We start from the raw sequence: 25,320 nt of genomic DNA on the forward strand, positions 1-25,320 counted from the left end.
TTCTTTACCAAAAGAAGTCATAAACAATAGTTGTATTTTCCCAGCAGCACCAAGCATTGTTAAGAGAGTGCTCAAAATACATTAAACAGTGTGAAATTAAGGAAATCATGGCAACAAAAAATATCTAGTTTCAGGAGGCTGAAAAAGTTCATAGTCCTAATCAAAATTATTATTCAAACATATTGACTAATAAGAAGTTCTCATTGTTGGCTAATGAATCTAGCAGTTTTCCTTCACGACCTTCTAGAAATCTCAATTTATTTTCAAGAAGAGAAATTTCATGAGAAGAAATTTCACACCAAGTAACAGCTCTAAATGATTAAAAAAAAAAAGAAAACTGAACGAGAACAATAATATTGATAACGAAAGAGCTCAGAAAAGAATCACCAGTTCATAAATCTTACTAAATTCTTGTAGGGAAGAGTTCATGATGCATAAAGAAAAAATAGTTGAAGGCATTTCTAACAAAATATTCAGCTTTCTTTTCGATGTTTTAAATTGTAAGGACAGTTTACATAATGATCCAAATTTTGAAATTGTTTTCAAAGAAGATTATTTAAGAATTACCTATGTGAAAAGAGTATGCACTGATATACAGTGCGTCCATAAAGTAACGCATAAATTCATTATTTTTTAAACCGGCAACTTTAAAGAAAAATCCCAAAACAGGTCGATTTTTATTTTTAATTTCCGATTTTTTGGCATATATATCATAGTAGTGACGTCATCCATCTGGGCGTGATGACGTAATCGATGATTTTTTTAAATGAGAATAGGGGTCATGTGATAGCTCATTTAAAAGGGTATTCAATTCTCTATTCACTAATGTACATAATTATTACATAACATTAACATAATTATTTATACAGGGTGTTCAAAAAATATTTTTTAAATTATAATAATTGAGACAAAAAGAAGAACGTATGTAATTTATTTAATTCAAAATGCGTTTTCCTACTATCAGTAAACAGAAAAAAAAAATATTTGACAAATAAACATTGATTTTAGCTTGAACGAAATGTTCAAACTGGCAAGAGGTAGTGGGTGGCAGCTTTAACACTGAATTTAAGCGAAAAACAATATTTATTTGTCAAATAAGCATTTTTTTCCTGTTTTCTGACAACATTAAAACGTATTTTGAATTAGATAAATTACATACATTCTTCTTTTTGTTTCAATTATTTTAATTAAAAAAATGTTTTTTTGAACACCTTGTATATATAATTATGTTAATGTTTATATTAGGGAATAGAGAATTGAATACCCTTTCAAATGAGCTATCACATGACCCCTATTCTCATTTAAAAAAATCAACTATTACGTCATCACGCCCAGATGGATGACGTCACTAGTATGATGTATATGCCAAAAAATCGGAAATTAAAAATAAAAAATCGACCTGTTTCGGGATTATTCTTTAAAGTCGCCGGTTTATGAAATAATGAATTTATGCGTTACTTTATGGACGCACTGTATCTACTGATATAAGCAAAATAAGGCTATAAGCAAAATTATTCAATTTACTATTTAATATATTTCAGTTTACTATTATTAGATTTGTTTTAAGTTAAATCGGTAAGAAAATTTTTCTGTACATTTCATCCATTTTATATACCTAAAATATCCTAATTATTAAGTATTTTCTATGGGAAATAAGCCACAATTTATCTACTAAAAAATGAATTTATTAACGTTTCGAAGCCCAAATCGGGTTTCGTTGTCAAAATACAAAATACTATTAAAATAAACAAAAATGTTGTTGCTAAGTAAAAAAATTCTAATAATTTATTTAATCTGACTCATTTATATTGGCAATTCAGACGTATATTATACATTTTAAAGTAGAAGGCTTTAAAATGATATCGCCAATATTTATGAGTTGCGTTCCTGGGACGACTTTACTAAAAGATAGTTCATTCGATTACATGAAATCAATCCCAACTCAAGAATATCCGTCGCAAAAAAATCATAGCATGTGATCTGTCTTTAAAAAGACAACCAAATGCAACGATGACAGTAAAATTCTCGCGTTAGAGTTATAGTATGTTATAGTTTACACTAAGTTTTACAAATAATACCTAATTTTTTATAAATAGGTAAAGCTGAATGTTGATTAGATTAGAATATCTAGTATTTAAAAACATTGACTGCAAATATGAACACTGACACTGAAAAAACAGGTCCGTGAACTTAGCCCGAAAAAGTCGGGAAAAAAAATGCGATTGATGCCATTCGTTTGTCCATTGATTGTCCACGTTTGTCCACCATTTTATTTCGTTAGTCCACCCATCAATTCTTTTTTATAAACAAAAATTTTTTTTCGGGCTAACTTCACAAATCCACAAATTTTCGAAAATTTAAAAAAAACTCTTGCTATATTGTTTGTCCATCGTTTGTCCATGTTTGTCCACCACATAATTTTTTTTGTCCACCCTCTGAAACAACCCCCTGTTAATTGTAATTATTTTTTTATTTCTTAATTCGGGCTAACTTCACGTTCTCTTAAATGGGCATTTAAACGTTAATTCGGGTGCAGAATCACAACTAAGCGTCTGTCCACCCCTTTGCAGCGTTTGTCCAACCCCTTAAAGTGAGAAACAACCCCCCTGTTAATTGTAATTATTTTTTTATTTCTTAATTCAGGCTAACTTCACGTCCATTTAAACGTGTATTGTAAAGTTAATTCAAGTGAAGAATCACAACTACCCGTTTGTCCACCCCTTCGCAGCGTTTGTCCAGCCCCTTAAAGTGCGAAACAACCCCCTCGTTAATTGTATAACCTAATTATTTTTTTAATTCTTAATTCGGGCTAACTTCAAATTCTCTAAAATAGGTATTTAAACGTTAATTCGGGTGCAGAATCACAACTACCCGTTTGTCCACCCCTTCGCAGCGTTTGTCCAACCCCTTAAAGTGCGAAACAACCCCCTCGTTAATTGTAATTATTTTTTAATCTCTTTATTCGGGCTAACTTCACGTTCTCTTAAATGGGCATTTAAACGTTAATTCGGGTGCATAATCACAACTACTCGTTTGTCCACCCCTTCGCAGCGTTTGTCCAACCCCTTAAAGTGCGAAATAACCCCCCTGTTAATTGTAATTATTTTTTTATTTCTTTATTCGGGCTAACTTCACGTTCTCTTAAATAGGCATTTAAACGTTAATTCGGGTGCATAATCACAACTACTCGTTTGTCCACCCCTTCGCAGCGTTTGTCCAACCCCTTAAAGTGCGAAATAACCCCCCTGTTAATTGTAATTATTTTTTTATTTCTTTATTCGGGCTAACTTCACGTTCTCTTAAATAGGCATTTAAACGTTAATTCGGGTGCAGAATCACAACTACCCGTTTGTCCACCCATTCGCAGCGTTTGTCCAACCCCTTAAAGTGCGAAACAACCCCCTCGTTAATTGTAATTATTTTTTAATTTCTTTATTCGGGCTAACTTCACGTTCTCTTAAATGGGCATTTAAACGTTAATTCGGGTGCATAATCACAACTACTCGTTTGTCCACCCCTTCGCAGCGTTTGTCCAACCCCTTAAAGTGCGAAACAACCCCCCTGTTAATTGTAATTATTTTTTTATTTCTTTATTCGGGCTAACTTCACGTTCTCTTAAATAGGCATTTAAACGTTAACTCGGGTGCAGAATCACAACTACCCGTTTGTCCACCCCTTCCCAGCGTTTGTCCAACCCCTTAAAGTGCGAAACAACCCCCTCGTTAATTGTAATTATTTTTTAATTTCTTTATTCGGGCTAACTTCACGTTCTCTTAAATGGGCATTTAAACGTTAATTCGGGTGCATAATCACAACTACTCGTTTGTCCACCCCTTCGCAGCGTTTGTCCAACCCCTTAAAGTGCGAAACAACCCCCCTGTTAATTGTAATTATTTTTTTATTTCTTTATTCGGGCTAACTTCACGTTCTCTTAAATAGGCATTTAAACGTTAATTCGGGTGCAGAATCACAACTACCCGTTTGTCCACCCCTTCGCAGCGTTTGTCCAACCCCTTAAAGTGCGAAACAACCCCCTCGTTAATTGTAATTATTTTTTAATTTCTTTATTCGGGCTAAATTCACGTTCTCTTAAATAGGCATTTTAACGTTAATTCGGGTGCAGAATCACAACTACCCGTTTGTCCACCCCTTCCCAGCGTTTGTCCAACCCCTTAAAGTGCGAAACAACCCCCCTGTTAATTGTAATTATTTTTTTATTTCTTTATTCGGGCTAACTTCACGTTCTCTTAAATGGGCATTTAAACGTTAATTCGGGTGCATAATCACAACTACTCGTTTGTCCACCCCTTCGCAGCGTTTATCCAACCCCTTAAAGTGCGAAACAACCCCCTCGTTAATTGTAATTATTTTTTAATTTCTTTATTCGGGCTAAATTCACGTTCTCTTAAATAGGCATTTTAACGTTAATTCGGGTGCAGAATCACAACTACCCGTTTGTCCACCCCTTCCCAGCGTTTGTCCAACCCCTTAAAGTGCGAAACAACCCCCCTGTTAATTGTAATTATTTTTTTATTTCTTTATTCGGGCTAACTTCACGTTCTCTTAAATAGGCATTTTAACGTTAATTCGGGTGCAGAATCACAACTACCCGTTTGTCCACCCCTTCCCAGCGTTTGTCCAACCCCTTAAAGTGCGAAACAACCCCCTCGTTAATTGTAATTATTTTTTAATTTCTTTATTCGGGCTAACTTCACGTTCTCTTAAATGGGCATTTAAACGTTAATTCGGGTGCATAATCACAACTACTCGTTTGTCCACCCCTTCGCAGCGTTTGTCCAACCCCTTAAAGTGCGAAACAACCCCCCTGTTAATTGTAATTATTTTTTTATTTCTTTATTCGGGCTAACTTCACGTTCTCTTAAATAGGCATTTAAACATTAATTCGGGTGCAGAATCACAACTACCCGTTTGTCCACCCCTTCGCAGCGTTTGTCCAGCCCCTTAAAGTGCGAAAGAACCCCCTCGTTAATTGTATAACCTAATTATTTTTTTAATTCTTAATTCGGGCTAACTTCAAATTCTCTAAAATAGGCATTTAAACGTTAATTCGGGTGCAGAATCACAACTACCCGTTTGTCCACCCCTTCCCAGCGTTTGTCCAACCCCTTAAAGTGCGAAACAACCCCCTCGTTAATTGTAATTATTTTTTAATTTCTTTATTCGGGCTAACTTGACGTTCTCTTAAATGGGCATTTAAACGTTAATTCGGGTGCATAATCACAACTACTCGTTTGTTCACCCCTTCGCAGCGTTTGTCCAACCCTTTAAAGTGCGAAACAACCCCCCGTTAATTGTAATTATTTTTTTATTTCTTTATTCGGGCTAACTTCACGTTCTCTTAAATAGGCATTTAAACGTTAATTCGGGTGCAGAATCACAACTACCCGTTTGTCCACCCCTTCGCAGCGTTTGTCCAGCCCCTTAAAGTGCGAAACAACCCCCTCGTTAATTGTATACCCTAATTATTTTTTTAATTCTTAATTCGGGCTAACTTCACATTCTCTAAAATAGGTATTTAAACGTTAATTCGGGTGCAGAATCACAACTACCCGTTTGTCCACCCCTTCGCAGCGTTTGTCCAACCCCTTAAAGTGCGAAACAACCCCCTCGTTAATTGTAATTATTTTTTAATTTCTTTATTCGGGCTAGCTTCACGTTCCCTTAAATGGGCATTTAAACGTTAATTCGGATGCAGAATCGCAACTACCCGTTTGTCCACCCCTTCGCAGCGTTTGTCCAACCCCTTAAAGTGCGAAACAACCCCCTCGTTAATTGTAATTATTTTTTAATCTCTTTATTCGGGCTAACTTCACGTTCTCTTAAATGGGCATTTAAACGTTAATTCGGGTGCATAATCACAACTACTCGTTTGTCCACCCCTTCGCAGCGTTTGTCCAACCCCTTAAAGTGCGAAATAACCCCCCTGTTAATTGTAATTATTTTTTTATTTCTTTATTCGGGCTAACTTCACGTTCTCTTAAATAGGCATTTAAACGTTAATTCGGGTGCAGAATCACAACTACCCGTTTGTCCACCCCTTCGCAGCGTTTGTCCAACCCCTTAAAGTGCGAAACAACCCCCTCGTTAATTGTAATTATTTTTTAATTTCCTTATTCGGGCTAACTTCACGTTCTCTTAAATGGGCATTTAAACGTTAATTCGGGTGCATAATCACAACTACTCGTTTGTCCACCCCTTCGCAGCGTTTGTCCAACCCCTTAAAGTGCGAAACAACCCCCCTGTTAATTGTAATTATTTTTTTATTTCTTTATTCGGGCTAACTTCACGTTCTCTTAAATAGGCATTTAAACGTTAACTCGGGTGCAGAATCACAACTACCCGTTTGTCCACCCCTTCCCAGCGTTTGTCCAACCCCTTAAAGTGCGAAACAACCCCCTCGTTAATTGTAATTATTTTTTAATTTCTTTATTCGGGCTAACTTCACGTTCTCTTAAATGGGCATTTAAACGTTAATTCGGGTGCATAATCACAACTACTCGTTTGTCCACCCCTTCGCAGCGTTTGTCCAACCCCTTAAAGTGCGAAACAACCCCCCTGTTAATTGTAATTATTTTTTTATTTCTTTATTCGGGCTAACTTCACGTTCTCTTAAATAGGCATTTAAACGTTAATTCGGGTGCAGAATCACAACTACCCGTTTGTCCACCCCTTCCCAGCGTTTGTCCAACCCCTTAAAGTGCGAAACAACCCCCTCGTTAATTGTATAACCTAATTATTTTTTTAATTCTTAATTCGGGCTAACTTCAAATTCTCTAAAATAGGTATTTAAACGTTAATTCGGGTGAAGAATCACAACTACCCGTTTGTCCACCCCTTCGCAACGTTTGCCCAACCCCTTAAAGTGCGAAAGAACCCCCCTGTTAATTGTAATATTTTTTTATTTCTTAATTCTGGCTAGCTTCATGTTCCCTTAAATGGGCATTTAAAAGCTAGCCTGAATTAAGAAATAAAAAAATAATTACAATTAACAGGGGGGTTGTTTCGCACTTTAAGGGGTTGAACAAACGTTGCGAAGGAATGGACAAACGGATAGTTGTGGTTCTGCACCCGAATTAACGTTTAAATGCCCATTTAAGAGAACGTGAAGTTAGCCCGAATAAAGAAATAAAAAAATAATTACAATTGACGAGGGGGTTGTTTCGCACTTTAAGGGGTTGGACAAACGCTGCGAAGGAGTGGACAAACGGGTGGTTGTGATTCTGCACCCGAATTAACGTTTAAATACCCATTTAAGGGAACGTGGAGCTAGCCCGAATTAAGAAATAAAAAAATAATTGTAATTAACCGGGTTGTTGTTTCGCACTGTAAGGGGTTGGACAAACGCTGCGAAGGGGTGGACAAACGGGTAGTTGTGATTCTGCTCCCGAATTAACGTTTAAATGCCCATTTAAGAGAACGCGAAGCTAGCCCGAATTATGAAATAAAAAAATAATTACAATTAACAGGAGGATTGTTTCGCACTTTAAGGGGTTGGACAAACGCTGCAAAGGGGTGGACAAACGCTTAGTTGTTATTCTGCACCCAAATTAACGTTTAAATGCCCATTTAAGAGAACGTGAAGTTAGCCCGAATTAAGAAATAAAAAAATAATTACAATTAACAGGGGGTTGTTTCAGAGGGTGGACAAAAAAAATTATGTAGTGGACAAACATGGACAATCGATGGACAAACAATATAGCAAGAGTTTTTTTAAATTTCAGAAAATTTGTAAATTTGTGAAGTTAGCCCGAAAAAAATTTTTGTTAATAAAAAAAAATTGATAAGTGGACTAACGAAATAACATGGTGGACAAACATGGACAATCAATGGACAATCGAATGGCATCGATCACATTTTTTTTGCTGCGAAGGTTTGGACAAACGGGTAGTTGTGATTCTGCACCTGAATTAACGTTTAAATGCCCATTTAAGAGAGTGTGAAGTTATCCCGAATAAAGAAATAAAAAAAAATTACAATTAACGAGGGGGTTGTTTCGCACTTTAAGGGGTTGGACAAACGCTGCGAAGGTGTGGACAAACGGGTAGTTGTGATTCTGCACCCGAATTAACGTTTAAAAGCTTATTTAAGATAACGTGAAGCTAGCCCGAATTAAGAAATAAAAAAATAATTACAATTAACAGGGGGGTTGTTTCGCACTTTAATGGGTTGGACAAACGCTCCGAAGGGGTGGACAAACGGGTAGTTGTGATTCTGCATCCGAATTAACGTTTAAATGCCCATTTAAGGGAACGTGAAGCTAGCCCGAATAAAGAAATAAAAAAATAATTACAATTAACGAGGGGGTTGTTTCGCACTTTAAGTGGTTGGACAAACGCTGCGAAAGGGTGGACAAACGGGCAGTTGTGATTCTGCACCCGAATAAACGTTTAAATGCCCATTTAAGAGAACGTGAAGTTAGCCCGAATAAAGAAATAAAAAAATAAGTACAATTAACTAGGGGGTTGTTTCGCACTTTAAGGGGCTGGACAAACGCTGCGAAGGGTGGACAAACGGGTAGTTGTGATTTTTCACCCGAATTAACTTTAAAATACGCGTTTAAACGGACGTGAAGTTAGCCCGAATTAAGAAATAAAAAAATAATTACAATTACCAGGGGGTTGTTTCAGAGGGTGGACAAAAAAAATTATGTGGTGGACAAACATGGACAAACGATGGACAAACAATATAGCAAGAGTTTTTTTAAATTTTCGAAAATTTGTGGATTTGTGAAGTTAGCCCGAAAAAAAATTTTTGTTTATAAAAAAGAATTGATGGGTGGACTAACGAAATAAAATGGTGGACAAACGTGGACAATCAATGGACAAACGAATGGCATCAATCGCATTTTTTTTCCCGACTTTTTCGGGCTAACTTCACGGAGCTTGAAAAAACTAACAACAAAACAAAAATAAGATAAAATGGAAAAGAACTACAAGAAAATTAAGAGGTTGATACTTAGTTGATCTTACTGGAAATGTGAATACCTACTAAAAAGCCAATAACAAAAGCAAAACGATATAAAATGGAAAAGAACCAGAGAAAAATGAAAATGTTGATAACTGATCTAAACAAGTCAAGATTTATTAAAACATGAATAAGTTTCCCATGTTACCGAAAGAAGTATATCTAAGTCTTACAAACATTTCATGAAGCTGATTCACTCATTCAGTGCAGTCAATTTACAAAAAAAACTATGAAATCTCACATTATGTCCAATTTGAGGTAAAACTAAAATTCACTTTTTTGAGATATTGACATTTTCATCAATTTGTACTCAATACTGCCCAGTCATGGAAAAGTTAACAAATGCTTAAAGCCTTCTAAATGCTGAGATAATTTATGGTACAATTCACTAAGGGCATTATTGTGAATTTTGGTTTCAACGTAAAACTCATTAAAAACTTATTATTGTACTTAGTGAATTTTTCTTTAAACGGCGTCTACACTCTCGCCGAAGTCGACCAAAGTTCAACAAGTACGAGAGTGTAAACGGCCACTTCTTGCAACCTTGCCTCGCTTCGTTCTACTTCCGTTCTCTGTCGGTCTGGCGCGTCCGAGTCAAAGGGATCTTTGTCGGTATCGCACCGCTTGAATGTGTTCTCGCGAAGTAGAACGAGTGTGTAGAGAGGTACTTTGGATTTCGGTCAACTTTGGCGAAGTAACTTCGCCGAGCAGGCACGTAGCCAGTAAATGTTCTTGAGGGGGGTCCAAATACAACTCAAATTTTTTGTAAGGTTAGACGGTAAGGTACGTTCACTTTTTCAAAAATGTTAGTAATAACTTATGGATAAACTTGCTGCCTTGGTACAAAAGCCGAGGTAGTTTTGGGAGGGGTCCGGACCCCATGGACCCCTCCCTTGGCTACGTGTTTGTCGCCGAGAGTGTGGAGCTCGCTATACAATCTTCAGAGCCGAATTGGTACTTAGTGATCTTTCAAACAACATGTTAGTAAACATAAACATAGATCGAGTTTCACAGCTATAAATATCTGACAGCAGGAGTGAAGAAGATGAGTGAAATTAAAAGTGCATTTACAAGATTTTTTTGCCTTATTGTGTAGATTCGCTGTTTTAATTTCCTTATAAGCTCTGTTTTGATTTTAAGATTTTATACTTTAAGGTACTAGTACACTTTAGAAGACCAAAAATAAGCATTTTTTCACGATTTTTTTTCTCAGAAACTTTATTAAAAATGAACATACAACTTTTTACATATTAATATCTACCTCTTAGAGAGTACCAAAAATATATCTTTTTTCATTTATGGACGTACACTAATATTGTAGAGGGCGCCAAAGTTGAGGCCTCGAAAAAAAGTAGTTCCGATGGCGGATAGTTAATATCAGGATTGAGATATCTGAAACAAAAAAGTCGTACGGCATTTGAAAAAGGAAAGTTTCCTACGTGACAATTTACCACCACTAGTGAAAAATTCCGCAAAATAAAGATTTTACGGAAATTTGAAAAATTTTTGTGAAAAAATCGTACGTTTTTCTTAAATTTTTTGATGGTTAAAAAATATTTATTTTTTATTTTTTGGTGAAATTGTGGTAAATTGTCACGTAAGATACCTTCCTGTTTCAAATGCAATACGATTTTTTTGTTTCAGATATCCCAATCCTGAGATTAACTGTCCGCCATCATTTTTCGAGGCCTTGACTTTTGCGCCCTCTAGTGTACGTGCATAAATAAAAAAAGATATATTTTTTGTACTCTCTAAGAATTAGATATTAATATGTAAAACGTTTTATGTTCATTTTTAATAAAGGTTCTGAGAAAAAAATTCTTGAAAAAAATGTTTATTGTTGGTCTTCTAAAGTGTACTTACTAGTTAGACCAGTAAGGATCTGTTTTTAGGTGGATGTGAGAGGTGGCATTCAGATTTTTGCGGATAAAGTTAAGTGATAACTTCGTTAATAATAATTGAATTATGCTCCTTCTCAAATATACCCGGAACATTAATAAAACAAATAAAATATTTAAAAATTTCAAAAAATTTCGTTTTTTTCTACTCTTTTTGCTTATAACTTAAAAACTATTCATTTTAGAATAAAGTCGTATAGGAATAAAACAAAGATAATTAAATTTTTTATCAGATGCGATTGGTTAAAAATGTCCTAATTTATCACCCTTCCTTCAAAATAGCAATAAATTTAAAATAAGGGGGCAAAACAAGCCTGTCCTTATTCAATGATTTTCCATCACTTAGGTTACATTTGGAACCTTCCTAATTCGCTTAGAAAATTTTTGTAATGTGCTAAAACCGTACACCAAATTTCATTAAAATTGACTTACTAGATTTTGCATAATAATTTTGCAATCTAAACTTTTTTAAAAAATTAAAATTTTTTAAAATCTTGCACAACAAAAACTAGAACATACAAAGATTTGTCAATTTTTTTACATATAAAGAAGTACTCCACCTATCTAATGCACTTTACAGAATTGAAATCGGATTATTTAAGCAGCCTCAGCAATGTTTTAAAGTTATAAACAATTTTTGGCTTATAAACAAATTAGTGCTGTGGCTAGGAGGGGGTGCTACGGGCTCCTTTATTTAGATGGACTTACCCAAGATTTTTTATGTATTTTGACTGTAGAACACGAATTTTTTGGGTAACAGTTGATCCGGATGTCGATAAGATTGTTATAAACAAAGAACTTGAGGAATTACATAACACCGATTTTTCGCAAAATAAAACATTTTTTTGTATTTCTTGGGTAATTCTACGCAAAAAATGTTCTTACAAGTTTTTTCGTAGGATGCATAGTTTTCGAGATAAACGCGGTGGAACTTTCAAAAAATCGAGAAATTGCAATTTTTGAACGCGAATAACGTTTGATTAAAAAATAAAATAGCAATTCTGCCGACAGCATTTGAAAGTTTAAGTCAAATTATACCGGTTTTAATTATTTGATTTGCTAAAAATTAATTTTTTTATTATTAAACAAAGCCATTTGTTTATAAGCCAAAAAATTGTTTATAAATTTAAAACATTGCTGAGGCCCCTTAAATAATCCAATTTTAATTCTGTAAAGTGTATTAGATAGGTAGAGCACCTCTTTATATGTTAAAAAATTAGCCAACTTCTAAATGGTCGACTTTTTGTTCAGAAAGATTTTAAAAAATTTGAACTTTTTTAAAAGCATTTAGATTGCAAATTTATTATGCAAAATTTATTAGGTCGATTTTAATGAAATTTGGTACACAATTTAAGTATGTTACAAAGAATTTCCTAAGCGAATTACTAAGGTTCTAAGTGCCACCAAATTGGTTAACAAATATTGAATAACAACAGACTTATTTTGCCACCTTATTTTGTATTTATTGCTATATTGCAGAAAAGGTAATACCTTAAGACATTTTTTACCAGTCGTATATCATACAAAATTCAATTATCTTTATTTTATTTCTCTACGACTTTGTTCCAAAACGAATCGTTTTAAAGTTATAAGCAAATAAAGCAGAAAAAAATCGATGTTTTTCGAAATTTTTAAATATTTTAATTTTTTTATTAATGTTCCGGGCATATTTGAGAAGGAGCATAAGTCAATTATTATTACTGAAGGTGTCACCTAACTTTATCTGCAAAAATCCGAATGCCACCTCTCACATCCAAAAATAGACGTTTTTTCGCAGATCCTTACTGGTCTATAGTACCTTAATGTATTTTTTGTTGCTTATTTCTTTCATTTTGAATCCTGAAGTCTTTACTTCGGGATACTTATGGAGACTTCACAATATACAATAAATTATTGTGTTCTTGGAAAAACTCATTAAGTACAAAAATGAATCTAATATTTAATAAATCATAGTTACGAAACATGGCATAAAATATCTGTTTTTATTTACTCTTGTAAAGTTGCATTAAACAATTGCAATATTATCAAGTCAGGTGAATTTAAAAAATAATTTGTTCCTTTAAATCGATTTCACTCCACTTTCTGAAAAGTGTAGTTAGTAAGAAGTACTTACAGGACGATTACTGAAAATATGTAATTGTCTGCAGTGCAATTGTAAGACAGAGTCAAACTAGTCTTTCCATTAGTAAAATAGTAGGAGTATTGTTTGTCTTTTAACAGTTGTTTTTAATACTATATAAGTATCAAATTTAGTATGAAATTAAAACAGTTTTGTTTTGGGATTCTTTTTTTTTCAAGCTTGCATATTATGAAGGTTCGTGCAATTTTGAAATAGTCATAAATAGTCTAATAGCTTAGATGCTTCTTCTTGGAGAACATCTATGCAAAAGAGATCTATAAAGTATAATGTAACATTTTACATAATTTCTCTAGCAAGTCTTTACAGTTAAGTATGTCTTAGGTTTATTTTCCAATTGAAGTTAACACATTCACGGACACAACTGCATATGAAGTCACTTTCTCCATAAGAAGACGTGTGTACATCTGAAGTGTGTCAGCGAATGTGTTAATATAGCAGTGACCAAATTGGACCAGTGACCTTTTCAGCAGTGACCAAATTTGATAATTTATTAATTGAAAAAGTTTTTGAATTCTCCATAATTTATCAGAAATCTTCTGACCTCTATATTATTTGTATTTATAGAACTCCCGATGCGGATGTGCAGATTTTCTTACAACTACTTAGCTTGCTAGAATCTATTCCTTCAAAAAGTAAATTAATTCTAAGTGGCGATCTAAATATTGACTACTCCAGTGTGTGTGCTGCTCAAGAATCTCTTCATTCTATCTTTGATTCCTTTGGTATAGGTATGCATGTAAATTCCCCAACCTGAATAACTAAAACTAGCTCTAGTATCATTGACTATGTCCAGGGGCGTGCGGTGAAATTAGAAAGAAGGGAAGCAATTTATAAAAAAATGTAAATCTCACCTATTTATAATGTAGTTCAATTCTCCTGCCATTTTTCGCAAACTCGTCTATAACGTCAGTGTAAAAACGTGGATATTGTGTCATTTCTTTGACCAAATTACTTTCAATTGCCAAAAGGGAAACATTTGAGAGTCGATCTTGTCCTGTCGAGTTTCGCAAGTACGTCTTTATTCGTTTTAGCGTTGAAAAACTACGCTCTACCGAGGCACTAGTAGCTGGAATGGTCAGTACTAACTCACATAATTTCACTACCTCCGAATACGCTTTGTCCAAAGAAGTTGTTTTTAGAAACATTAGTAATTCACTGACATTATTTTTTGACTCAATGTCCTCAGTTTCGTATAAAGCTGTTAGTTCCGAACGTAATGAAATTAAGTCAGAATATTGTCCATAAAGACGTATCAACGATTTTAGTTGTTTTTCAGGAAACTTCGTGTTTTTAAATGCATTAAAATTGCACAGCTCAAGAAAGTCTAGGTCATCAAAATTTTTAAACCTATTATCCATTTGTTGGTATATTTGGTCTAATATCTGATAGTACAGTCGACGATAGCACGATTCATCATCCCCAACATTATCAGTGCGTATACGTTTCCTTTTAGGTTCAAAACTTCTTGCCATCATATTACTCCAGCATTTTTGAAACTCCTCTCTCTTTTTGGTAATGACATCTTTAAATTCGTTAATTTTTTTTATACAGAAACCAATATCGTTTATCTTACATTGTAATATGTTAAATAAATTATCTGAGAACGGAAATATTTCAGAAAAAACCAGGATTAAAAAATTAAAATTAAAATCATTTTTTAAACTAGCCAAAAATCCTCTCGAACTATTTATGGTTTCTGTATCCCACTTTTCACCATTCTCCAAAACACTCTCAAATAATTCAATCAAAGAATCACGGTGTTCTAAGACTGTTAATACTAGCCGACCGTTGTAATTCCATCGCGTCGCTGCAACTTTTGGTAATCTTCGCTGTACAATTGTATCTAAAGCTTGAGTGCGTTTAGAGGATTTAGAAAAGAAAGCAGACATTCCACTTAAAGTTGCAAAAAAAACTTTGCATTCTTTGATCTGCATGACCGATTGGGATAAAACTAAGTTTAGTTTGTGGGCAAAACAGTGTATGAATATCGCACTAGGACACGTTTCTCGCACTTTCAATTGTAGACCCCCCAAATGTCCAGCCATAACCGCAGCGCCGTCATAACTTTGAGCAATCAGCTTGTCATTACCATTAATGGATTTTAAGAGTTCACAAACAATTTTATATAATGCGTCTGCCGTTCTATCTTCTGATACGTTTATAAATCCTAAAAATCTTTCCTGTATAGTTCCGCCTGCACTAACAAATCGTACCATTGCAGAGAGCTGGCTAAAATTAGTAACATCAGTTGTTTCATCTAAAATAATTGCAATGAAGCGTGTTTGTTTAATTTCATCAATTATTTTATTTGAAACTACTGTCGAAATAGCAGAAACTAAATCATTCTGAATTCGATTTGAGGTGCCTTGAAACACACTAGACTGTTCTAAATGAGATTTTAAACAAGGATCGTACTTAGAAATTAGTGAAACAAGATCCATGTAATTGCCCCTATTTGCTGATGTACTGGTTTCGTCGTGACCTCTGAAACCAAGTTCATGTAAACATAAAAAACACACAACGTCGATAAGTCTTTTCAGTATGTCTCTATTTTTATCAACTAATTCATTATGTTTTTGATGACTCACTTTTAATGAATTATCCAAAGTGTGTTCTATTCTATTTTTTCCAAAAACTTTCTCTTTGATGACGGCCTGCAAGTGAGCTTTAGACATAACATGTCGTTTCACTACCTTATGAAAATTATTTAAATCGCCAAAACCACTCTGATTCCAAACACCATTTTCATTGACAAATAGCAAACAGGACCAGCAATACAGTTTATTCCTAAATTCACAACCAGTTAGCCACTCGTACTGTTCGTAAGATTTTTCCGAATTAAAATGTCTGATGCAAGTTTTTATTTTGGTAGTGAGATTTTTCATTTCAGGCTTCGACCTACCTTTAAAGATTAAGAAAAGACCTGATTAAGAAAGCAATAATACCTCAGCTTGTTTTACCAATTATTTTATTATTTTTAATATTAATAATAAAAGTAATTTTTATTATTATTCTAGGGTCAGATTGTTTTAATAATAAAAATAAAACAAAATAAAAGATAAGAACAGTTGAAGGGTACAGGGGAAGAATGGCCAAAGTTCATTTTAATTTATCTCGAGCACAATGAAAGTTAAGATATTAACTTATAATCTTATAATAAAGTAAAATTTAAAGAATAATAATAAAATAATAATTACTTACCCTTTAGGTATATTATATTATATTGACTTTATACTAAGTTAATAAATCTTAATTTGCAGTATGCTTGAGATAAATCCAAATAAACGTTATTCCCCTGTACCCTTCAGTTGATTTAAATATTAAAACTATTGATCCAAGAAAGCTGTAATATTCATCGTTTTCCCTATTCATGCCATGTAAATAATACCTTTATTAATTATGTTCCATTTTTCACCAAAATTCAGCGAACTAAAGCGTTTATCTAATAAAAAACATACTACACATTTACACACTACAACTGCTTCCACAACATCACTCGACGAAGCCATTCTTAAACGTTTAGGTGTAAATCTCCAAAAAATCTTAATGTATGCAATTGAGACGACTGCTTATAAGCGGTAAATATGGTCGAAACTTAACCTTCCCTACTCAGTACGTAACCCCGCTTATTTTAACACAGGCAATTAGGGAATCCATCGACCTGTCAAAGTTAAATCACGTGATCTTTGGTTGGCACACAAAACTGTTCTTAACCTAAACTCAATGTAATTATTGATTTTTCTTATTTGTTTTTTGTCGTGATTTTGAGGTAGTATAGTATTTAAAGACATTCATTAGATTAATTATTTTATAAACTTTACGTTTTTGGTGATTTTGAGTGCTGACAACATGCCTGTGACTTGTATATTAGTGAACTGTGGAAGTCCAACTGATCGGCATAATGTTAATTTTAATTTGTTTTTTGTCCTGATTTTGAGCTAATATAGTATTTAAAGACATTCATTAGATTAATTATTTTATAAACTTTACGTTCTTGGTGGTTTTGAGTGCTGACAACATGCCTGTCACTTGTATAATAGTGAACTGTGCAAGTCCAACTGATCAGAATAATGTTAATTTTAATTTGTTTTTTGTCGTGATTTTGAGCTTAATATAGTATTTAAAGACATTCATTAGATTAATTATTTTATAAACTTTACGTTTTTGGTGATTTTGAGTGCTGACAACATGCCTGTGACTTGTATAGTAGTGAACTGTGGAAGTCCGACTGATCAGAATAATGTTAATTTTAATTTGTTTTTTGTCGTGATTTTGAGCTTAATATAGTATTTAAAGACATTCATTAGATTGATTATTTTATAAACTTTTCGTTTGTAGTGATTTTAAGTGCTGAGAACATGCCTGTAATCTGTATAGTAGTGAACTGTGGAAGTCGAGCTGATCGGATAATGTTATTTTTTTTCGTGTTCCCTCTATAGGGCTTTTCATTCACAGTCATTTGTTTTGAGCTTCTATCATATAATCCGTGTATAGTAATATTATACACGGATTATACAACATCTGACAGAAGCTCGAAACAAATGACAATCGATGAAAAGCCGTATTAGAAACTCATTTATGTTTCCTCACCTAACTAAATTGTCAAATAACAGGACGCACTCATGCTAGGAATTATGGTTTTTATTAATATTATTACAATTATTTATATGTGACACTAACGTAACTAGTGACATTCATTTTTAGGCCAATGTGACAAACTTTATTAATAGTACTAAATTTTAACATTTATCCCCTATTTTGTTAAAACAATATTATTTTGTTTTTCATTCTATTCAAAATAAATGCAGTTTTGACAGGGAATTTGTTTTGTTATTTATTTATTCCATATAGACCTGGATCCCGCGTACCAAAAAAAAGTTGATTAATAGCAAGCTGAAAATTTATTAATAGCTTAATGGTGTCTAGTCCGACAAACTTTGATGTACGGGAACACTGGAAGTTTTAACTGTGGAACAGGTTAAAAATTTGGAACGTCAAACTACGAAAATGTTTATGTAATTTGTCAGATAAAACTTCCAATTGATTTGCTACCAATTCATTAAACTCTCATGCAAAAACCAGACTGGTGAAAAAATCACCAACTGGGCATTTTAATGAGTAGAACACGAAGACCATGTCAAACTACAGGAATCATGTTGGTTAGTAATAGCAGTCTGATTTTTGCATGAGAATTTAATGAAAGGATAACAGATCAATTGGATGTTCTGTCCGACAAAATATATGGGATGTTTTTGTAATCTGATGTTCCAAATCTGAGTTTCCAAACTGTTTCACAATTAAAACTACCCCTGTTCCAGTGTCACAATACATCAAAGTTTGTCCAACTGGACACCGTTAAGCTATTAACAAATGTTCAGCTTGCTATTAATCAATTTTTTTGGTACACGGGATCCAGACCTAATAGGTTTGTTCATAGTACGACACAAACGATTAGCAACTGCTGCCAACCATCAGATGCATGAGCAGTTAACAGTTAGCGTTGTGCAGTTAATAGTTAGCATTCATAGACTACGAATGCACATGTGTCTGATGGTTGGCAAGAGTTGCTGATCGTTCTACGAACAAACCTATCAGTAAGCACAATTTGTGATATCCATGGGTAGTTACTAACAGAAAGAGGCAGGATTCGATTTTTAAAACATTTATTTTAGAGTCAAAACATAGTCATACCTTAAACGATAAATGAATATTATTATTACAACTTGATACTAATTACAAAAATAAATACACATTTAAAAGACCAATACATAATTACTCATGATGAAGAAGTACATTATAATTAAAAATGAATAACCATTTTCATATCGCTGCAACACAATGCCAAAGCCATCTTATATTTCAATTCGTTTAGTGAGCGCAACAAGCACTCTGACCGAACAGTTTCAAAACTCATTAGTTTTTCATCAGAGAATGCATATGTTGCTATCTCCAAACCATGTAGCTGTAACATATGTACATACATTGGGTTCTTCGTCTGTCTTGCCCTGAGCATACTAAGCTAAAAATAGGATTGCTGCAATATGGCTGCAGACTTCACTATTACCGGCCATACGCATACAATGTGAATTTGCTATGTCATCAGAACTGGCTATCACCCCACCCAAGCATTTAGTCGTTTAGCATTGGATTTTTGGAAATGCGTCACCTAAAAAAAATATTTTATTTTTTTGGAAATTCTTCAACTACAAAAATTTATTTTTATTAGAGTATTTGCGTTCTTTACAATGATTGAGAATATTTTATTTAAAATCAGACATTCATATAATATAATTTTAGAACAATCATGACAGTAATTCAAATATATGGCAGTAATAAATCATTTTCAGAGAATTATGGAGTTCGCAGTTTACAGATTAGGACGATGATATGTCTGGTTTCATACAGATATATAAACGTAAATAAATCTAATATTTAAAACCAATTTATCCAAAAGACACTGATACTGTTATCCATATATTTCTTAATGGTGAATAAATAAAATAAAGGCATACCTTTCCGACAATAATATGGAAATCAGGAAATCATTAACAATTTTTACTCCATTCAAAACAAATCCAGCTGTAAAATATTTATGTGCCTGAAGGCTTTTGTATGCTTTCATCTGCTGCTTAGAGTAGCAACTGTGACATATCAGACTCCACCAGATATGTATAAATATCTATAATAGTAACTTGATGGACTGCACTTTACTGTAAAATCTAATTCTGACTGAATTGCGTATGGATCTAAATCCCCAATTATTTTCAGCTTCAATAAATATCTAGAACAATAAAAGAAATAATGTTATTGCTTGCAAAATTCATCATTATTGATAAATATCGGGGCAAAATGAACAGTAAAAAAAATTGTTTCGCCTACCTTTCTCGCAACATCTGGAGTTTCCAATAATAATTTCCTTAAATAATCAGTTTGCATTGTGGTAAAGTTTATAAAGTTCACAAAAACAGGAAACGAAATCCAAATGAATCCAAAATACGACGATAAACAATGAAAAATAGATGCAAACATAACCTCTTTGTTAGTTTGTGTGCCAACCAGAGGTCACGTGGTTTGGATTGCCTAATGAGAAGCAACTCTGAAAAGAGATTATCCCGAAATCTCCGACTACCCACGCAGAAATACGATCATCGAAATACGAAGGATAGATCTGCAGCGCTGGATATACGAAATACGTTTACATTATTTCACTGTAGTAAATTTTACGGTATGACAAACATAGAGTAAATACGTTTGTCTTATCTTATTGCTCGCTGGTCGTACTAGCGAATATTCTCGTATGCATATGCAACTTAAAAGGCTGCTTACGCGTGTTTAAAAAATTATTTTTTGTTAAAAATATTCTTCTCAGTTTTACTCAGTTGGTACAGTATTGCTACGGAAACCTAGGGAAGCAATGCTTCCATTGCTTCCATGGAGTTATATCGTCTTTAGCTCCAAATTCTACTGACTGTACTGTTTTCAACTCAGGTTTCTCTGATCATGAAGCAGTATTGACTACATTTTGGTTAAAATCAAAAAATAGTAGTGAAAACACACAACGAAAATTGTTCCGTGTCTTTGGAGAACAAAATTTTCTAACATTTAAACACCTATGTCAAACAACTGACTGGGACTTCCGCTCTGTTGATGTCGACATCGAGTTTTCTAGATTCATAAAGTTGTTGTCTGGTCTGGCATACGAATCCTTTCCTCTTAGGCCCATCAAAACTAAACATCGTAAACCCTGGTCAACTAGAGGTCTACGTATATCTGCAAAGAACATGCGCTCATTATCGTACCTAAAAAAATTCTCGGACAACATATCCTTCCATGATTACGTTAGGCTTTACAAGAAAATTTACCATAAAGCCATAAAGGTCGCCAAGGAAATTTATTACAATGCGAGGCTGGCTAAATCAGGTAATGTTGATAAGGAAACGTGGTCTATCGTAAATGAACTGAGAGATAAGACTTCTTCTCCCACCACAATCCCGACTTCTCCTGAGACCCTGAACAATTACTTTGTAAATGTGGCAAAAAATTTAACAAATACTATACCTCCTTCCATAGATAAGGTATATATAAGTAGCCTCCTTCTCAGGATCCGATTTCATATCTTTCTCATAGGAATGTAAATACATAGTTTCTTTTTTACACCCATAGTATTAGGTGAACTACGCTCTACAATAAATGACATTAAAAATAAATCGTCATCTGGGACTGATGGCCTCACTCTTAAAATGTTTTCTGCTCTACCTGATTGCACTTTAAACCATCTTACTACCTTAATAAACAGGTCATTCGAAACTGGGGTTTTTGCAAGCTGCCTTAAGACAGCGATAATTATTCCTATACACAAGGGAGGCGATAAAGATCTTGCTTCGAATTATCGCCCTATTGCACTCCTGCCCACGTTGTCGAAAATAATTGAAAGTCTGGTAAAAAAAACAAAAAATCTTATCTTTTCTGTTGAAATACAAATTGCTTACTCCACATCAATTTGGATTCCTGAGTGAAAAATGCACGAATGATGCTATGTTCTTCCTTTTCGATCATGTTTACTCCAGTCTAAACAACCATCACTCTACAGCAACAATTTTCTGTGATTTCTCTAAAGCATTCGATTGTGTAAACCATAACATCTTGACTGACAAATTACAGCACTATGGATTTAGGGGAAAGGCTCTTAAATGGCTTAAATCATATCTTAATAAAAGAAGTCAGTTTGTAAGGGTTGACACGAAGACATCTTCTTGCATGCCATTAGAATGTGGGGTACCTCAGGGTTCAGTTCTAGGCCCTATATTGTTTCTGATATACATAAATGACATCTCTAGTCTGAACATTAAAGGTAAAATATGTCTCTTTGCAGATGATACTAGTATTACTTGGAGTAACACAGATATTATGGATCTTCGCAATACCATAGCTACAGACCTAGTCACCATTAAATTGTGGTGCGATTCGAATCTCCTCTTATTTAACGTTTCTAAAACCAAAGTCCTACCTTACAACAGTATGATGCAACCTTTAGTACTTAATAACAACAGTCTAGAGTCTAGAGGTAGTTGAATCGGTGAAGTTCTTAGGGCTTATTGTGGATAGGGCTTACAATACCGGGATTCCGGGATCCCGAATACCGGGATCCCGGACGATTTTTTCCGGTATTCGATACCGGTATTTATAATAAAAATACCGGTATTTCGGTATTAGCTTAATTTATAAAAAGTGAATTGATGCACAATAAACTTTCTTCTAAAATATTTTTTGCTATTACAAGAAATTATTTTTGAAGATAAACAACCAATTACATTGTAAAAAATATTTATTAAACACTTTTATTACACATACAAGTTAGGTATAGCGCTTTCTAAAAGCGTGAATGTCGTTATAATTTAAGGCGAAGGGTTATATCAGCTTCTACAACCAAATTATTAAATTTTGTCTATACAAATACATAAAATGAGTTATATAAAAATTCTTAAATATTTAAAATTAGACTACTTTATTTTATAAATAAGCCGTAAGATTTATTAATCAAAATTCTTTTTACATTTTCAGATTTATTTTTCATTTTTTTGTGTATTGTGGTGTATAAATTAGGCTCACTCATTTTTTAAATTATTAATAATAATTGAAAATATATAGCGGTCTAAATACAGAGTAATCCATATAAAATATTTGTCACAGTAAGTTAATTTTTGTATTAATATATTTTAAAGTTAAATTAATTTACAAAAATAGCAAATAATAAGTAAAAGTACTATCCTATTATATGCAAAATTTATCATAGAATCAAATATATACTTAGTTTTTCTATTTGCACATTTTTTGTATCTATCTATTCCTACTCTCTATGTAATGTTATAAACAACATCTACTCATTTCAAAACAAAATATAATAGGTTTCATATATTATTTAATAACAAGTCGATATAACAACTGACGATAGTATAAATATAACGTGTATATTTTTTATTCATAATACCGGTTTTAATACCGGTATCCCGGTATTTGAAATTTTAAATACCAAATACCTACCGGTATTGAGATTTTGGCTCGGTATTGTAAGCCCTAATTGTGGATAAGTCTCTAAAATGGAACTTGCACATTGATGCCTTACACAAAAAATTAAGTTCTGCTTATTTTGCGCTAAGATCAGTTGCTACGGAAATGAATTTGTCAACATCTAGGACCGTTTATTCTGCCCTTTTTGAGTCTCATCTTCGGTACGCCCTTCCATTTTGGGGTACGTGTTGTGCGACTCAATTTGAGCGTATTTTTAAACTACAAAAGAGAGCTCTTCGTTACTCCCTGATACTCAATAGCAGAGTTCATTGCCAAGAATTCTTTAAAAAATTTAAAATATTAACTCTTCCTTCTTTGTTTGTTTTTGAATCCGTTTGTTTAATCCGCAAACATGCATCAGAAGGTCCAGAGAGACCCACTCACAACTATTCCCTTAGAAACGTGGAGCATAATCTTTATCTGCCAACCCCACGGTCTGAGCTGGTTAAGTGCTCTATACTATACAATTCGAGAAAAATGTACAATCACCTGCCATCTAACATCAAATCTATTGCAGCATTTCCCGCTTTTCGCAAGGCCTTGAAAGCTTATTTGCTGGAGAGAGCTTTTTATACAGTGAATGACTTTTTTATAAACGATTTGAATTCAGCAAATTGACTTGCAGGATTATTACTTTCGAGTATTTTTATACATATTTGCAGCGGCACAGAACTTTTGATTTACTTTCTCTTTCCCTTTTCCTCGTTCGCCTTCTTTTTGCTCTGACGTTGTATACATATTGTTTGCAAAATTTTTAATTTTTTAATGTGTACTTAATAACTATAAAATTATATTAAGTAGTATAACTCACGCCATTTACTTGGTGTCTGTTTCTGTTTTTGTTTTGTTTGTAGTTTTTTATTATTTTTTGTTTTTTATTGTATTTTTTTATTTTGTATAAGCTTTGTCCACAAATTGGTAAAATTTTTTGACAATAAAGCATACCTTACTTACTATAGGTAATCATTTCAGGTTATTTGGGATTTTCTCTGAGAGATATTCTATCTCAGAAAAATTATCAAGAAATAAGTGTAGGTACATAAGTTTTAACTTTTTTGGCTTTCGGATTAGTGCATGCAGCCAGAAACGAAGTAGGTAAGTATTTAGTCTAGCTTTTTGTACTTATTTAGTTTTTTGTGTAAGGTTATCTCATGGTCAATCCAAGCCAAGTGGTCCAAAGGCGGTTGCTTGACTATTTTTAACATTTTTTATTTTTCTACCTTTTAAACTTCAGTCTATAGAGAGTACAAAATTGTATTCATTTTATTTTAAAAAAATTTAGTTTGCCGATGACAGCCATTTTTGTTAAAGCGTGTCAATCATTTTGACGGAAAACATGGCTTCGCTCTTTAGCCAATATTTTTACTGAGGTTTGTCCTAGAACAATAAATCAAAAACCAAACTTTTAAGAAAAGTATGCTCTAAAAAAATTGTCTGTAGCATTATTTAATTTCAAACTACTCTTAAGGCCTTAAATGAACCTCAAAGTTTGAAAAGGTAAACTGATAAAATTCCATTTTCAGCATTTTTTTAACAGCATAAGGCAAGCCGATAATGGTTTGTAAATTTTTTTCTGGAAAAGACATACGTACCTACATACTTTAAATAAAAAAAGTTTGAGCTTTGAGACTTGAGTAAATTTTTTCAAAAAAAAATCTCAAAAACGTAATTTTTTGAAAAATTTCAAAGTTTGACCCCTTATATCTCTGATAGACACGGATGAAAAAATTTGAAATTTGGCTCAATGTTAGCCCCTAGCAAGTAGAATAAGAAGTAAAAATTTAAGGTTGCAGACTTACGTCATATAGGAGTTACAGGCCTGAAAAAATGGTCAAAAATCAAAATGGTCAAAATTTGTGCGTTTGCGGACAGGGTAATTAAAATTCAAATAAACTGTCTAATGAAATAAAAATTAATGTATTTTCACCAGATTTCACAATGAATGCAAATTTATACAGGGTGGGCCAAAGAAAAGAGTCCATCTCGATATTTGGCAATAGTTACCTATTAGATTTTAAGGAAATGCCGAAATAAGTCCATTTTTATTTTTATTATATTGCAACTTTTTGGGATACATTTCATACTACGTGACGTCATCTATCAGAGTGTGATGACGTAATCGATGATTTTTTTTAATGGGAATAGGGGTCTTGTGGCAACTAAACATACATTTTACTGCTGTCAGAAAATAGAAAAAATGTTTATTTTACAAATAAACATTTTTTTTTT

The 25,320-nt window shown here is 33.4% G+C and overlaps 1 protein-coding gene and 1 long non-coding RNA gene across 4 annotated transcripts in view; both read right to left on the reverse strand.

The window, feature by feature from the left end:
• LOC126880077 (protein aurora borealis) overlaps positions 1 to 25,320 on the reverse strand; it is a 101,494-nt gene that overhangs the window by 72,578 nt on the left and 3,596 nt on the right. Inside the window, exon 1 of one of the 2 annotated variants that reach the window (XM_050643742.1) lies at positions 16,412 to 16,907. The exons of the other annotated variant lie outside the window; for it this stretch is intronic. The gene's annotated coding sequence lies outside the window, so the exon portion shown is untranslated. Of the gene's footprint in view, positions 1 to 16,411; positions 16,908 to 25,320 lie in introns of those variants that run through there. 2 annotated transcript variants of the gene reach the window in all.
• Positions 16,928 to 24,396, reverse strand: LOC126880081 (uncharacterized). Of its 2 annotated transcripts, XR_007696396.1 has the most exons (3): positions 19,903 to 22,326; positions 19,536 to 19,804; positions 16,928 to 19,189 (listed from the first exon to the last, which is right to left on the reverse strand). It is a non-coding gene; the product is annotated as an uncharacterized LOC126880081 (long non-coding RNA). The 2 variants fall into 2 exon arrangements; XR_007696397.1 differs by having other exon boundaries at positions 19,536 to 24,396.

Source organism: Diabrotica virgifera, chromosome 2 (assembly GCF_917563875.1).
Source record: "Diabrotica virgifera virgifera chromosome 2, PGI_DIABVI_V3a".
NCBI classification, from domain to species: Eukaryota; Metazoa; Arthropoda; class Insecta; order Coleoptera; family Chrysomelidae; genus Diabrotica; species Diabrotica virgifera.